At 42.9% G+C, this 13,963-nt stretch overlaps 1 protein-coding gene across 2 annotated transcripts in view; it reads right to left on the reverse strand.

Moving 5' to 3' along the window:
* The window catches only part of MMUT (methylmalonyl-CoA mutase), a 107,491-nt gene extending 102,071 nt beyond the window's left edge, over positions 1–5,420 (reverse strand). For both annotated transcript variants that reach the window (XM_075341189.1, XM_075341187.1), the window contains exon 1: positions 5,352–5,420. The gene's annotated coding sequence lies outside the window, so the exon portion shown is untranslated. The remainder of the gene's footprint in view (positions 1–5,351) is intronic.
* Positions 5,421–13,963: the final 8,543 nt, after the last annotated feature.

The following is a 13,963-nucleotide window of genomic DNA, read 5'->3' on the forward strand; positions in this document are numbered from 1 at the left end:
GGGTACCTCTTTTCAAATTAATCGTATGGACGATTGAGTACGTTTGATTATGCGCGTATAGCGTTATGTGACACAGATTTACGTGAATAACTTCTGAACTACACATAGACTTGATAATTTTTTTAGCTAATATTATTCAGGACATTGAGATGTTCATTTTGAGTACTTGTGGTCCAGGGTACCTCTTTTCAAATTAATCGTATGGACGATTGAGTACGTTTGATTATGCGCGTATAGCGTTATGTGACACAGATTTACGTGAATAACTTCTAAACTACACATAGACTTAATAATTGTTTTAGCTAATATTATTTAGGACATTGAGATGTTCATTTTGAGTACTTGTAGTCCAGGGTACCTCTTTTCAAATTAAACGTTTGGACAATTGAGTACATTTGATTACACGTGTATAGCATTATATAACATAGATTTACGTAAATAACTTCTGAACTACACATAGACTTGATAATTTTTTTAGCAAATATTATTCAGGACATTCAGATGTTCATTTTGAGTACTTGTAGTCCAGGGTACCTCTTTTCAAATTAAAACGTATGGACGATTGAGTACGTTTCATTGTGCGCGTATAGCGTTATGTGACACAGATTTACGTGAATAACTTCTGAACTACACATAGACTTGATAATTTTTTTAGCTAATATTATTTAGGACATTGAGATGTTCATTTTGAGTACTTGTAGTCCAGGGTACCTCTTTTCAAATAAACGTATGGACGATTGAGTATGTTTGATTATGCGCGTATAGCGTTATGTGACACAGATTTACGTGAATAACTTCTAAACTACACATAGACTTAATAATTGTTTTAGCTAATATTATTTAGGACATTGAGATGTTCATTTTGAGTACTTGTAGTCCAGGGTACCTCTTTTCAAATTAATCGTATGGACGATTGAGTATGTTTGATTATGCGCGTATAGCGTTATGTGACACAGATTTACGTGAATAACTTCTGAACTACACATAGACTTGATAATGTTTTTAGCAAATATTATTCAGGACATTGAGATGTTCATTTTGAGTACTTGTAGTCCAGGGTACCTCTTTTCAAATTAAACGTATGGACGATTGAGTACGTTTGATTGTGCGCTTGTAGCGTTATGTGACACAGATTTACGTGAATAACTTCTGAACTACACATAGACTTGATAATTTTTTTAGCTAATATTATTTAGGACATTGAGATGTTCATTTTGAGTACTTGTAGTCCAGGGTACCTCTTTTCAAATAAACGTATAGACGATTGAGTATGTTTGATTATGCGCGTATAGCGTTATGTGACACAGATTTACGTGAATAACTTCTAAACTACACATAGACTTAATAATTGTTTTAGCTAATATTATTTAGGACATTGAGATGTTCATTTTGAGTACTTGTAGTCCAGGGTACCTCTTTTCAAATTAATCGTATGGACGATTGAGTATGTTTGATTATGCGCGTATAGCGTTATGTGACACAGATTTACGTGAATAACTTCTGAACTACACATAGACTTGATAATGTTTTTAGCAAATATTATTCAGGACATTGAGATGTTCATTTTGAGTACTTGTAGTCCAGGGTACCTCTTTTCAAATTAAACGTATGGACGATTGAGTACGTTTGATTGTGCGCTTGTAGCGTTATGTGACACAGATTTACGTGAATAACTTCTGAACTACACATAGACTTGATAATTTTTTTAGCAATTATTATTTAGGACATTCAGATGTTCATTTTGAGTACTTGTAGTCCAGGGTACCTCTTTTCAAATTAAATGTTTGGACAATTGAGTACATTTGATTACACATGTATAGCATTATATAACATAGATTTACGTAAATAACTTCTGAACTACACATAGACTTGATAATTTTTTTAGCAAATATTATTCAGGACATTCAGATGTTCATTTTGAGTACTTGTGGTCCAGGGTACCTCTTTTCCAATTAATCGTATGGACGATTGAGTACGTTTGATTACGCGTGTATAGCATAATATAACATAGATTTGCTTTAATAACTTCTGAACTACACATAGACTTGATAATTTTTTTAGCTAATATTATTCAGGACATTGAGATGTTCATTTTGAGTACTTGTAGTCCAGGGTACCTCTTTTCAAATTAAACGTATGGACGATTGAGTATGTTTGATTATGCGCGTATAACGTTATGTGACACAGATTTACATGAATAACTTCTGAACTACACATAGACTTGATAATTTTTTTAGCTAATATTATTTAGGACATTGCGATGTTCATTTTGAGTACTTGTGGTCCAGGGTACCTCTTTTCAAATTAATCGTATGAACGATTGAGTATGTTTGATTATACGCGTATAGCGTTATGTGACACAGATTTACGTGAATAACTTCTAAACTACACATAAACTTAATAATTGTTTTAGCTAATATTATTTAGGACATTGAGATGTTCATTTTGAGTACTTGTGGTCCAGGGTACCTCTTTTCAAATTAAACGTATGGACGATTGAGTACGTTTGATTGTGCGCGTATAGCGTTATGTGACACAGATTTACGTGAATAACTTCTGAACTACACATAGACTTGATAATTTTTTTAACATATATTATTCAGGACATTGAGATGTTCATTTTGAGTACTTGTGGTTCAGGGTACCTCTTTTCAAATTAATCGTATGAACGATTGAGTATGTTTGATTATGCGCGTATAGCGTTATGTGACACAGATTTACGGGAATAACTTCTAAACTACACATAGACTTAATAATTGTTTTAGCTAATATTATTCAGGACATTGAGATGTTCATTTTGAGTACTTGGTAGTCCAGGGTACCTCTTTTCAAATTAAACGTTTGGACAATTGAGTACATTTGATTACACATGTATAGCATTATATAACATAGATTTACGTAAATAACTTCTGAACTACACATAGACTTGATAATTTTTTTAGCAAATATTATTCAGGACATTCAGATGTTCATTTTGAGTACTTGTAGTCCAGGGTACCTCTTTTCAAATTAAACGTATGGACGATTGAGTATGTTTGATTATGCGCGTATAACGTTATGTGACACAGATTTACATGAATAACTTCTGAACTACACATAGACTTGATAATTTTTTTAGCTAATATTATTTAGGACATTGCGATGTTCATTTTGAGTACTTGTGGTCCAGGGTACCTCTTTTCAAATTAATCGTATGAACGATTGAGTATGTTTGATTATACGCGTATAGCGTTATGTGACACAGATTTACGTGAATAACTTCTAAACTACACATAAACTTAATAATTGTTTTAGCTAATATTATTTAGGACATTGAGATGTTCATTTTGAGTACTTGTGGTCCAGGGTACCTCTTTTCAAATTAAACGTATGGACGATTGAGTACGTTTGATTGTGCGCGTATAGCGTTATGTGACACAGATTTACGTGAATAACTTCTGAACTACACATAGACTTGATAATTTTTTTAACATATATTATTCAGGACATTGAGATGTTCATTTTGAGTACTTGTGGTTCAGGGTACCTCTTTTCAAATTAATCGTATGAACGATTGAGTATGTTTGATTATGCGCGTATAGCGTTATGTGACACAGATTTACGTGAATAACTTCAAAACTACACAGACTTAATAATTGTTTTAGCTAATATTATTTAAGACATTGAGATGTTCATTTTGAGTACTTGTGGTCCAGGGTACCTCTTTTCAAATTAAACGTTTGGACAATTGAGTACATTTGATTACACATGTATAGCATTATATAACATAGATTTACGTAAATAACTTCTGAACTACACATAGACTTGATAAATTTTTTTAGCAAATATTATTCAGGACATTCAGATGTTCATTTTGAGTACTTGTAGTCCAGGGTACCTCTTTTCAAATTAAACGTATGGACGATTGAGTACGTTTCATTATGCGCGTATAGCGTTATGTGACACAGATTTACGTGAATAACTTCTGAACTACACATAGACTTGATAATTTTTTTAGCTAATATTATTTAGGACATTCAGATGTTCATTTTGAGTACTTGTGGTCCAGGGTACCTCTTTTCAAATTAATCGTATGAACGATTGAGTATGTTTGATTATACGCGTATAGCGTTATGTGACACAGATTTACGTGAATAACTTCTAAACTACACATAGACTTAATAATTGTTTTAGCTAATATTATTTAGGACATTGAGATGTTCATTTTGAGTACTTGTGGTCCAGGGTACCTCTTTACAAATTAATCGTATGGACGATTGAGTATGTTTGATTATGCGCGTATAGCGTTATGTGACACAGATTTACGTGAATAACTTCTAAACTACACATAGACTTAATAATTGTTTTACTAATATTATTTAGGACATTGAGATGTTCATTTTGAGTACTTGTAGTCCAGGGTACCTCTTTTCAAATTAAAGGTTTGGACAATTGAGTACATTTGATTACACGTGTATAGCATTATATAACATAGATTTACGTGAATAACTTCTGAACTACACATAGACTTGATAATTTTTTTAGCAATTATTATTTAGGACATTCAGATGTTCATTTTGAGTACTTGTGGTCCAGGGTACCTCTTTTCAAATTAATCGTATGGACGATTGAGTACGTTTGATTATGCGCGTATAGCGTTATGTGACACAGATTTATGTGAATAACTTCTGAACTACACATAGACTTGATAATTTTTTTAGCTAATATTATTTAGGACATTGAGATGTTAATTTTGAGTACTTGTAGTCCAGGGTACCTCTTTTCAAATTAATCGTATGGACGATTGAGTACGTTTGATTATGCGCGAATAGCGTTATATAACATAGATTTACGTGAATAACTTCTAAACTACACATAGACTTGGTAATTTTTCTATTAAATATTATTCAGGACATTAAGATGTTCATTTTGAGGACTTGTAGTCCAGGGTACCTCTTTTCAAATTAAACGTATGGACGATTGAGTACGTTTGATTACGCTTTTATATAGTATTATATATCTTAGAATTTCAAATTCATATAGAAACCTTGAGACATTCATTTTGAGCACTTGTGGATTAGGCACCTTGATCAAAATAAAAATTATGTATGATCAGTTTGTTTTAAAACAGTTGGTGCACCATAGATGAATGAATATCTAATAGCTAACGTCTAACTGCAGACTAACTTGAATCTGGTCGTACGCCTCCTACTCTGCAAAAAGCACACACTCTTGTACAATGCACGACCAGTGCTCCACCAGATGTCTGAACACGGACGTAATAACATCAGTGCAGCAGGTTTTCCGCTCCCCTGTGCCCTGCCCCGCACTGAAGACACACAGAGGGCTCCAGAACACTCTGACATTCTCACCTTATGTCCTGAGAGCTGCACAAAATCAGGAAACAGTATCGAACTACAAGTCCCGGCGTGCTCCAGGACAGCAACGCGTCATTTCCGGTAACCAGCCTACTCGCACCACCCCCGGGAAACGAAGTCGTGGATTGGGTTCCGTCTGACACACCCCATTCCTTCTTAGACGAGTCACATGAGCGTCAGTGTTTCTATGGTAACCAGGCGCTAGACTGGCTGTACCTCAGCCATTACATACTGTACAGTAAATTTAATTTATGCAAATATGTAAATGATTAGTAAGACATCTTGTTAGTGCTAAACAAATGATTAATTTGTGGCTCCTCAATTCAACTGCACAATACAGTAATGGTGACCATGGGGCCTAGTGTGAAACAAATAGTAATGGAAAAACTCAATAACGATATCTTTTATATATATATATATATATATATATATATATATATATATATATATATATATATAAAAATATATATAAATATATATATATATATATATATACATACCTTCCAACTTTTAAAGAAGGAAAAGAGGGACAAAGTTTGCGGCGCGCGTAGCGCGCCGCGGCAAATTTTTAGGCCACGCCCCCTAACCACACCCATTTCACAGTCACGCCCATATCCACTCCCCATCCACACCCATTCAGCACAAACACGCAGGCAGCCGGCGGGCCTCCAGCACGGACACGCAGGCAGCCGGCGGGCCTCCAGCACGGACACGCAGGCAGCCACAGTGAGGCGGCCGGTCGCCTTCACAGACAGGCGGCCGGCCGCCTTCACAGACAGGCGGCGGGCCGCCCGCACAGAGAGGCGGCCAGCCGCCCGCAGAGAGAGGCGGCCGGCCGCCCGCACAATGAGGCGGCGGGCCGCCCGCACAGACAGGCGGCAGGGGGGCGCCCGCACAGACAGGCGGCAGGGGGGCGCCCGCACAGACAGGCGGCAGGGGGGCGCCCGCACAGACAGGCGGCAGGGGGGCGCCCGCACAGACAGGCGGCAGGGGGGCGCCCGCACAGACAGGCGGCAGGGGGCGCCCGCACAGACAGGCGGCAGGGGGGCGCCCGCACAGACAGGCGGCAGGGGGGCGCCCGCACAGACAGGCGGCAGGGGGGCGCCCGCACAGACAGGCGGCGGGGGGGCGCCCGCACAGACAGGCGGCGGGGGGGCGCCCGCACAGACAGGCGGCAGGGGGGCGCCCGCACAGACAGGCGGCAGGGGGGCGCCCGCACAGACAGGCGGCCGGCCGACCGCACAGACAGGCTCCGGCCGGGGGTGAGGGGGGAGGGAGGGAAATCAGCGCTGGGGAGATTAGTTTACTGTACCAGCAGCAGCACAGGCAGCGCTCCTCTCTATGCCACGTCTACTAGGATGGTAGGAGGGAAAAGCAGGGAGGCGGAGAGAGAGTGGGTGGGCGGAGCCCGGGAGCCGGCCGTCCCGCCCGTGGCAACGGGACAAACAACGTAAAGCGTGAAAGTCCCGCTGTATCCGGGACGGTTGGGAGGTATGCAGCATGTTAGAATGTGTACATAAGATCCCGCTGGTGGTGGCCGCAGCTTATAGGCCCCAAATCTGGTGACAGGTTCCCTTTAAAGTGAACCTGTCAGGTGCAATATGCACTCAGAGCCAGGAGCAGTTCTGGGTGTATATTGCTAATCCCTGCCTAACCGTCCCTGTATACACTAGCATAGATAAAGAGATCAAGAACAAATATTTTTAAAGATCTTATATCTTATGCTAATGAGCGCGGGGACTAGTCACAAGGGCGTTACTTCACTTGGCTAGTCGGCTCGCATAGCATGTTAGCATGTTATTACGCCCCTGTGTGAGTACTAACACGCTATATGAGCCGACTAGCCAAGTGAAGTAACGCCCTTGGGACTAGTCCCCGCGCTAATTAGCATAAGATATAAGCTCTTTAAAAATACTTTTTCTATAGATGCCTTTATCTATGCTAGTGTATACAGGGACAGTTAGGGAGGGATTAGCAATATACACCCAGAACTGCTCCTGGCTCTGAGTGCAGATTGCACCTGATAGGTTCCCTTTAAAGGGAACCTGTGACCAGAAATTTAGCAAAAAAAATAAAAGATTCCCCTCTGCAGCTCCTGGGATGAATTCTGGAAAGGTTCCTGTTGCTATTGTGCCCCCTTTGAGACCTAAAATAATACTTTATGAAGTCTTACCTTTTTGTATGCAAATCTGTTTTTATGGTCACGGGGGCGGGCTGCCTGGCGTCCGTTATTCCCCCTCCTGCCGTTGTACGCCGTCCCCCATTGCTCATTTCCATACATGAGGACGCCTTCCTCATGTAACTGTCCTCCTGAAGTTTTGTGCATGCCCAGTGCCACTCTCGCGGGAGTAAGCACTGTGCAAAGTGTGAACGCTTTTGAGGTGATTGCGCAGGCGCGAGATTATGGGCGGCGCTGTGATTGTCATCAGCAGCGTCATCCAAGTACCCACCCATAATCTCGTGCCCGCGCTTCTCACTCTGCCTCCACCGTTATGCGCAAGCACTGGCCATATGAACCATGTTACCTATTACCGTGGGCGCGAGATTATGGGCGGCGCTGTGATTGTCATCAGCAGCGTCATCCAAGTACCCGCCCATAATCTCGTGCCCGCGCTTCTCACTCTGCCTCCACCGTTATGCGCAAGCACTGGCCATATGAACCACGTTACCTATTACCATGGGCGCGAGATTATGGGCGGCGCTGTGATTGTCATCAGCAAAGTCATCCAAGTACCCGCCCATAATCTCGTGCAAGCAGTAATAGGTAACATGGTTCATATGGCCAGCACTTGCGCATAACGGTGGAGTCAGAGGGAAAAGTGCGGGCACGAGATTATGGGCGGGTACTTGGTTAACGCTGCTGATGACAATCACAGCGCCGCCCATAATCTCGTGCCTGCGCAATCACCTGAAAAAGCGTTCACATGCGCAAAACTTCGGGAGGACAGTTACATGAGGAAGGCGTCCTTGTGTATGTAAATGAGCAATGGGGGACTGCGTAAAGCGGCAGGAGGGGGAATAACGGACGCCAGACAGCCCGCCCCCGTGACCATAAAAACACATTTGCATACAAAAAGGTAAGACTTCATAAAGTATTTTTGTAGGTCTCAAAGGGGGCACAATAACAACAGGAACCTTTCTAGAAGCAGCCCAGGAGCTGGAGAGGGGAATCTATTACTTTTATTGTGAAATTTCTGCTGACATGTTCCCTTTAACTGGTAGAGGAGCCAGGATAAAGCAGAGCTGAAGCTGTTGGGAAGCTAGGACCCAGCAGCTCTGCTCCACAGGCAGGAGACCACTGATCGGTAAGCTAATAGAAGCCTGCAGATGTCACTCTGCATAGGTTATTACTGGCCAGTGCTATCTGCAGGAGAGATAAGTGCTAATTGCACGGTCTCCTCAGCTTCCTGATTCCCCGTGTGTCTGCAGCAGTGAGAAGCCGCACACGGGGAATCAGAGAACAGCTGCAGAGAAACGCAGGCTCCAGGACTGGGGGGGGTCGGCTCTGGGGGAGGGGGGATCGCTCTGCTGCAGGGAGGGGTCGCTCTGCTGCAGGGGGTGATTCATACCTCAGCAGCAGTCACAGGAGTAGGTGCGCGCTCGGCTCTGTAATGAATAGTAGAAGGGAGAAACAGCGAGGCGGGGCTACAGTGGGTGGGTGGAGCCGGGACAAACACCCTCACGGGCGGGACCCGGGATCAAAGGCTCAGAAGAGGGACTGTCCCGCTGTATCCGGGACGGTTGGGAGGTATGTATATATATAAATATATATATATATATATATATATAAAAATATATATAGAAAATTGCCTTATTCATCCGTCACCACACCGCGCGCGCTAAAGAGCCTGTGACCAACGGTTCAGCTAACTGAACAGCCTGAACTACGAGCCGACAGGACGACGCCCGACACCCACATGGAGCCCCGACTCCCCGGTGAGTGCTGCACCCCCGGGAGCCCACACCGGCAACCCAGCCGACACATACCCACCGCTCGCCTCCGCCCCTGCACACATTACCCCACTCAGCTCCACACCCCCCTCCGCCCTCCGCATGTATACACTGAACACACACACACCTGGATAGTCACCTGTCCCCAGCCATGCAGTCCCCGGCACTGACGTCCTCAGCGCCATGGCCCCGCTCGGCTCCACCCCCCCTCCGCACACATTACCCCACAGGATGGGGCCACATGTCAGGATGGTGGCTGCACCACGATGGGGGCACATACCAGCATGGGGCCACATCACAGCTTCAGCATATTGTTACTTAACTTTACACTGTTCATGGCCTTCTTTCATTACAAGCCATGGACATCATTAAACATTAGACTCATCTATTAAAACTGTTCCTTCTGTTGTTTGTCATTTTAAAACCAATAAACAATTATAAGAATACTAAATTAAACCTAACCCATCCAGTCCATTCATTACCTTATTATCCAATCTGCTACCTACATACACATTCTAGAATACCCGATGCGTTACAATCGGGCCACCTTCTAGTATATATATATAATTTTATCACCATTACAGCTTTAACATCACTAACATTTTCCATTTTTTTTATTTATTATTAGTTATTTACTTTTTTTTTAAATGTGCAAATGTTTGTGTTTTTTTTATTTAATAACACTGGTCGACACAAAAAAAAATCATCAACAAAGGACTTTGATGTGCTGATTCCAGAATATGCTTACTTTTGCTCTATCACATAAGGTTTCTGAGATAGAAGTATTTTTGTTATTACGTTATTTCTGCATTTTCATTACTTACAGCAAAGATGGGCTGCAGTATGTACATCGTCCAAGCCAAAAACTAATACTCTAGCAGGATAAAGCTAAACCCCCACTAAGTGGAGGCATCACAGGTGCAGGAGGAGCAAACCACATACACACATCCAAGAATGGGGGGGGCGATTGTTGGATGATAAAACTGCACACTGATGGCTTGCATAGAGCGCTGTTCACACATGCAGATGCACAGTCACCAATCTGCAGCCTATTAGGTGACGCCCATACTATTAGATCAGGCGGGCTGCCAAGCCGTACTCTATCTGTGCACCATACAGGGACAGGAACTCTAATATGCAAGGCCTAACAGAAAGGGACCTGGCTGCATCCTGTACAAAAAATATGAGGTTTTAGTTGGTATTATGGCCATAAGATAGAAGCCTACAATCCACGTCACGGGAACCTCATGCTTGTAGGTCCCTATACTAAATATAAAAATAGCAACAAAAAGAGGAATAAATATCCTCCAAAAATTAAGGTTTACTTACAGTATGTATGCTGGGTCCCTCATGAGATATGCTCAAGTCGTTCAAATTGTCTTCGTGACTGGTTGAATATGAGGAAAGTGGCTATACCATTTGCTGTTCCAATGATTTGGAGAGATCCCCAAAATCATAGGGATGACTGCTACTTTTGTTTTGTCAAACTGAAGGGCTTTTCTACAAAGAAAAAACAAAAGATTAATTACCCTGAACTTGAATCTGCAATTAGGCCAGTTCCACATGATGGTACCTTGCCAGTTCCTGTACCATCATTGTCTGGATGGGATGAAAACTATGGAGCTAAAGCTATTGGCAAAGACATGGAGACCTCAAGTCAAGATGAGTATGTACCTGATCGAGATGCCGAGCAGTCAGAACGCTTTACTCAGCATGAATTAAATGGTCTCTTCAAAGACCTATCATTGTCAAAAGATAAAGCTGAACTTCTTGCAACTACGTTGAAACAGAAGAATCTTCTTCATGATGATGTCAAAGTGTGTTATTACCGAAACAGAAGTAACACTTTAACACATTTTTTCACAGTTGTTAGACCAGTGGTGTACTGTAACAATGTGAATGGCCTCTTTGAAGAACTGAATCAAAAGTATTTTGTTGCACATTGGCGATTGTTAATTGACTCATCCAAGACAAGTTTGAAAGCAGTGTTGCTTTACAATGGAAATATGAAACTATCAATCCCTATTGCCCACTCATGTCATCTAAAGGAAAGTTATAAAAATCTGTCAGTTATTTTGGATGCTATACAATATAAGCATCATCAATGGAAAAGCTGTGGAGATTGGTCTGCTAATAGGAATGCAAGGAGGTTTCACAAAATATTGTTGCTTATTGTGTTTATGGGACAGTAGAAATACAGGAGAGCATTATGTTCGTCATGATTGGGGACAGAGAAACATCTATGCTCCAGGTAGAGACAATGTTCAGCATAATCCTTTAGTTGCTCCAACAAAAATCTTTCTTCCTCCACTACTTATAAAGTTGGGATTGATGAAAAACTTTGTGAAAGCCAAAGACAAATTCACAAGGGTTCCAGTACATTTTGCAGAAATTCTCCAGCATTTCACCTGCAAAATTGAAGGAAGGGTCATTTGTTGGTCCTCAGATCAGAGAGCTTATGAGAGATGAGGTATTTGAAGGAACTCTAAATGATAAGGAATTGAGATTTTGGAAAAGCTTCAAGTGGATCTGTGAAAACGTTGAAGGTATATATAATATGTTGAAAGTATTGAGGAACTGCTAAATGCATACCAGTGTCTTGGATGTCGCATGTCCCTGAAAATGCACTTTTTGCATTCACATTTAGATTTCTCCCCTCAAAATCTTGGGGTGTAAGCAATGAAGAAGGCGAGCAGTTTGACCATGACATTAAAGTAATGGAACACCGCTACCAAGGATTCTGGAATGACTCAATGATGGCAGATTACTGTTTAAATCGTATCAACGACATTAAATTAAATCGTATCAACGACAGTCTAATGTCAAGCACTTTTAATTTCTGCTCATATTTTGGTTTCTATTTTGCATTTTGGTTCAATAAAAACTGTTTTGTAAGGTGAAACATTTTTTTCTGATATGTAGAGTACTGTTTTGTATTTTCGCCAGTATATTAACTATACCTTATAATAATGATGCTGCTTCACGGAAATGTGGCACCCCAGTGGTCAAGGGAGTCACAGTGTTTTCCTCACCGGAGGGAAATGCAATGCCTGGAAGCAGCTGGGAGATCTCTGTGTCAGATACAATCACACACACAACACTTCCTAATCCAGGCCAGAAGGGGGAGCTCAAGTCCTGTTTGGGGCAAGCTTCCCTGTCCATTCTGGGATGGGGAGGGGTTAGAGAATGTGAAACAGCAAGAGAGAACTCAGAACTCTAGTAGCAGTGAAAGAGCACGGTCGCTGTTTGAGAGCTGTCTCAAGCTTTCCAGGACCGAGTGCTGAATCAGGACCCGGGGTCCTCGACTGTCGGGTACTAACAGCCCAGCAGTAAACCTGGAGGGCAGGAGGTTCCACGCCACCTGGCCCAAACAGAGACTCCCAAGGTGCAGTAGCATAATAGAGCCCGGGGCCCCAGAAGTAACGGTGGGCCCTACATTCAGCTCGCGCTGCCCGCCACAATGGATAAGGCAAATTGCACCAAGGAACAGGGATGCTACGCTGCTCCAGGCCACAGCGACCCACATTGAGAGCGCATTAAGGAAGACCTCCAACGTACCTGGCAGAGAAGGGACTTCACACTGCTCCCCGGCTGACCGGACCACTGTACCTGGGACTATAACAACCAGTAAAAGGTAAAGGAAACTACCAGCCTGTGTCGTCCAGTTACTGTCGCCATCCTCAGCCCCACTCCCCAGTGTACAACACCACAGACTAAAGCCTGCTTTACATGTTACGATTAAGCATACGATATCGTATGCGATCGTAACCGCCCCCATCGTATGTGCGGCACGTTCAATTTGTTGAATGTGCCACACATACGAGTAACCCCCCCAACACACGTACTTACCCGTCCATATGACCTCGATGTGGGCGGTGAACGTCCACTTCTTGGAGTGGGAGGGACGTTCGGCGTCACAGCGACGTCACGCGGCAGCCGGCCAATAGAAGCGGAGGGGCGGAGCTCAGCGGAACGTAAACATCCCGCCCACCTCCTTCCTTCTGCATTACCGGCCAGGAGCCGCAGGACGCAGGTAAGATCTGTTCATCGTTCCCAGGGTGTCACACACTGCGATGTGTGCTACCCCGGGTACGATGAACAATCTGACGTTCAATTCATGAGGAATGTACGACGTGCGTGCGATGAACGTTTTACCGTTCAATCGCAATCGCACATAGCTGTTCCACACTGCAATGTACCTTACGATGCCGGATGTGCGTCACTTACGACGTGACCCCGCCGACACATCGTAAGATTTATTGCAGCGTGTAAAGCGGGCTTAACACCCTATAATCCTCCCCGAGGCCTTCTCCACCTGTGGGGAGCAGAAATATCTTAGCTCCTATAACCATCAGCCCTGGAGGACAGCGACAGCAACGGCAGCTATTCCCTGGCTGCGTATCGCAGGTGGTGTCACAAATCAAACCTTCACCATCATCATCAACCCCCCTTTCCTTTATTGTACATCTCGGGGTCACAAAACTAGGCAAAAGGGCTGCCCGTGACATCCCCCTGACCCGACATCACCAGGCCCGGCAACGAGTAATTTCACCCCTTGCCCCGTAGGTGCCTCAGAAACTATACGTTCTGCAGAAAAACTATATACATTTTTGAAATCAGGAAAAAAGATGATTCAGAAAAGTACCACGCTATCT

This window comes from Anomaloglossus baeobatrachus, chromosome 3 (genome assembly GCF_048569485.1).
Source record: "Anomaloglossus baeobatrachus isolate aAnoBae1 chromosome 3, aAnoBae1.hap1, whole genome shotgun sequence".
NCBI classification, from domain to species: domain Eukaryota; kingdom Metazoa; phylum Chordata; class Amphibia; order Anura; family Aromobatidae; genus Anomaloglossus; species Anomaloglossus baeobatrachus.